Source organism: Crocodylus porosus, unplaced genomic scaffold (genome assembly GCF_001723895.1).
Source record: "Crocodylus porosus isolate Cpor-Errol unplaced genomic scaffold, CroPor_comp1, whole genome shotgun sequence".
Lineage (NCBI taxonomy): Eukaryota > Metazoa > Chordata > Crocodylia > Crocodylidae > Crocodylus > Crocodylus porosus.
Genome location: NW_017728948.1, coordinates 53,900,415 through 53,904,182, shown reverse-complemented (window position 1 = coordinate 53,904,182; position 3,768 = coordinate 53,900,415). Strand labels below are relative to the sequence as shown.

Genomic DNA, 3,768 nt, shown 5'->3' with positions numbered 1-3,768 from the left:
CCCTCTCCCAGCGCTGCCACCACCTGCCCCAAACGTGGCCTGGCCCAGTCCCCACCAGGAAGAGCCCAGAGCAGCCTTGGCCCCAGCCTGCAGTGGCAGCCCACCTCACCCCATGCAGATCCAGGGGGCACATGCCCCCATGCCCTCCTGGGGTGCGTGCACCAGCAGTTGCCCCCCCACTTCCCTGTGCCCCCTGGATGAGCTGTGGCTCCGTCCTGTGCCCCACCCCACCCTGCTTGGGCAGTGCCTGCCGCAGCCCCAGCCCTACTCTCCCCACCCCTGACCCTTCCTTTCCCCTCCCCCTCAACAGACGTACCAGCTAGACATTGCTCTTCAAGCTGCCTAGCTGCGTATTGGAAATCTGATCAGTATTGGCCCCAAAAATTCTATTGGTGCACCCCTATATATTTATATACATTTTAAAATAGCTTCCATGACTCAGGAGAATGTGATGAAAACTTGAAATATGGCAGAAACAGGGGTTAAAAATTTCAAAAGCACTTAAATAGCTCAGGCATTGGGATTCCATTTTAAAAAAATTAGTTGGGACCAGATAATCCTGTAGGTGGCTAAACAGATGCTAGATGAAGTTGAGGCATCTAAGACATGAAGACTGATCCAGACTGACCCCACTCAGTAATCACAAAACCATTTAGGTGCCTATATTATTAAGTGCCTTTATCTTGAACTGAAAAGACCTGTACAACTGTGTTTTCTCAAAAGCAACCCAGATGGGCCATGTAAGCACCTCTTATGTGCAGCTGGCAAGGGAGAGCATGGAGGGAGACAAGGCTTTAAAAAAGTTCTCTTCTCATATAATAGTACGCGTGCCTGGAATGATTTAAAGTGCATACGATGGAGGACACAGCTATCTAGCCACATGGTGAAACGTCTTAATTTCTTCATTTTTCTTTCAAAACTACAGTATAAGAAATGCCATTATAAAAATTACTTAAGAATAACATTAAGGTTGACATATGAAGCAGCCCAAAGTTTAAAAATGACAATTTAAGGTTGACTTTTGGATGTTCATCATGGAAACTATCTTTAATTATGTGGGGATCTATTATTTTTCCCACAGGACCACTGCCTCATTCACACCACAATCTAACAAAGTATTTCACTTAGTATGTGCTGCATTAAGAACGTAAGGAGTCCCAGTGAAGCAGGAATGTGAAGAAACAGTCTGGAGTTAAAAGTACTCCTGCCAAAGAGAATGGAAGATGGTCCACTAGATGAGGAGAAATAGTCTTGTAGTTAAGACAATATGCTCCAATGAGGAATTCCATCCCTGTCTCTGCCATAGACACATTCTTTCATCTCAGCTTTGTAATGTATAATGGATATTATACTACTCTATGAATTCACACTAATGCTGTGAGATCAGATTCATTAATGTCTCTCATATATGCAGATCCTGTAGTGATGAATGTCAACAAGAAGGCTATATATGGAAAGAAAACATTTCATATTCACTGCAGGTTATGGGCTGATTTTCTTCAAATGGTTTCTGTGGGGCTACTCAATGAGGAGAATAAAGAGAAATAATAAGCAGACACTACGCACAGAGCCGTGTCTATCCAGTGCACAGGATGAGATGGGGTCCTGAATATACACATTAAACCCTGCATTGTAATGTGTATACATAAGGATCTATGAAAAAAAGGATTAAGGTTGGAAAGTGGACCAGTGTGCTTTTAAAGTTGGGTTATTCAAAAGCAGCACCCAAGAGTCTTTAATGCTGCACCCACTGATGTCAATGGAAGTTTTACTATTGATTTCAACGAGGGCAGAACTGGCCCAATATTTGGTGTTTCTGAAAGTTCCATTCTCAATATGGGCTTCTTGGTTTGCTTTATGGGTTTTTTTAATTACACAGATTTTTTAAAAACATCATATTAATATTTACTTGAATCTTTCTAGATTTTACCTTTCTAAAATGATTAGAGGCTTGGGAAGCAAGACTTATGAAAAGAGACCAAAAGAACTAGGGTTATTTAGTCTGGAGAAGAAAAGACTGAAGCAGGATTTGAGAACAGCTTTCAAAAACTGGAAGGGCAATGATAGCCCTTTTGCTGTGCCTGGAGCAGACTGGAGCAATGGTCCCAAACTGCAGCAAGGGAAATTGAAGCAGGAGATTACAAAGAACTTTCTGATTAAGGGTGGTCAAGCATCGAAAGAGACTACCTAAAGAAGTTGGGAATTTCAACCTTTGGAAATTTTCAAGAGGAGGTTAGATAGACACTGGGCTGGGATGGTTTGGTCAGGGATGATCCTACTTTGACCAGTGGTAGATTAGAAGACATCATGAGGTCCCTTCCACTTTCCTGTAATCCTGCACAGCAATGTAAAACTGGCAGTGTTCTCCTGGGCCATTGAGCAGTCAGACCTCTGTTCATCTCTCCTCCAACCGGTCTTTAATTTGTAATTGTTTAGGGATGCCATGGTTTAGAGTAAGTGTTCTGAAGCATTCAGCATTTTACTTCATTTTGGAGGGATAGTCACCTTTCAGGATTGGATTAATTCATAAAATCCATTCATTCAAAAATGCTGATTCTAAGCTACAGAGGCCCCACAAAACTTCTGTATGGTTTGTGCAGCATCCAATGGCAAAGAAACCAGGTGGAGCTTTAATTAGACCAGCTAAGTGCTCCAGAGAAGAAAGCACAGGCTGAAGACCAGAATCCTGAGCCCAAACTTGAAGTAGCTACTAGGGCTGTGCAGAGCAGGTAATATTTGATGCGACATCCATGTCGAATATTACCAGGTTCTGTTTCAATTTGCCATCCACTTCGAGTCAGTTGAATATTCGAGCTGCTTCAACTTCCCCGTAGGCTATAATGGGGAAGGTCGAAGCAGGCTATAACTTCGGCATTTCTTGTCTGAGCTTGATGAAATTTGCAGGAATGGTAGCTCCTGAGGAACCCACAAAATGCACCAAGTTTCAACAAGATAGATTTAGGGGGTTCGGAGAAACAGCACCCCAAATTCTTGAGAGAGAACCTCCTGTGACTTCTGTGTTGAAAGCCACAGGGAGCTCAAAGCTACAGGCTTGCTAGCCCCTGAGGAGCCCACAAAGCCTGCCAACTTTCACGGTGATAGGTGCAGAGGTTTGGGGGAAACTGCACCTTAGGCCGCTGACAGACAAAACTCGTGGTCCAGATGGAGCGAGGAGGGTGGCACCCGGACCTTGGGGAAGCCCAGCAGCGGGAGGTTCACCTTGAGGAACAGCAGCTGCACCACCAAACCAGGATCCAAGCAGGAGCAGTGGGGTGTCACAACATCTGCAGCCATGCTGAACACCCTCTCGCTTGGCACACTGGTCGGTGGACAGGACAGGTATTCCCGGGTAACTGTGGCCAGATCCAGCCACATTGGGCTGTGGGTTGCCCAGTAGGCCAAGGGGTTGCAGTCCAGGGGCTCCACAGGTCTGTCTGCCTGATCCTGGGGTCTGGTGGGTCTGGACCCCCCCTAATGTCTGTCATGGCCTTAGCCCTTATTGGCAGCACCTGTGGTGGAGAGGAAGACTGGCTCGTGGATGGCAGGCTGGGCTCAGGCAGTGGATACCCCTGTCCCACTTCCCCCCCACCTCTGCCGTTCCACCTCCGTCACTTTGTTAATAAGTACCTCCCTCCAGTGACTCAGTGTCTCGCTGCCACATACGGTGCCCTTCACACTTGGGTCACAGATGGTGGCCAGCAAATGCACTGTGTTGGACTCCAAGGCCTCAAGCCTTTTCCTAAGGCCCTCCTTCAGCCGCCTCACCAG

The 3,768-nt window shown here is 46.2% G+C and overlaps 1 protein-coding gene across 2 annotated transcripts in view; it reads right to left on the bottom strand.

Moving 5' to 3' along the window:
- Positions 1 to 3,768, bottom strand: part of KIT (KIT proto-oncogene receptor tyrosine kinase) — a 79,183-nt gene that overhangs the window by 8,522 nt on the left and 66,893 nt on the right. The gene's annotated exons all lie outside the window — the stretch shown is intronic.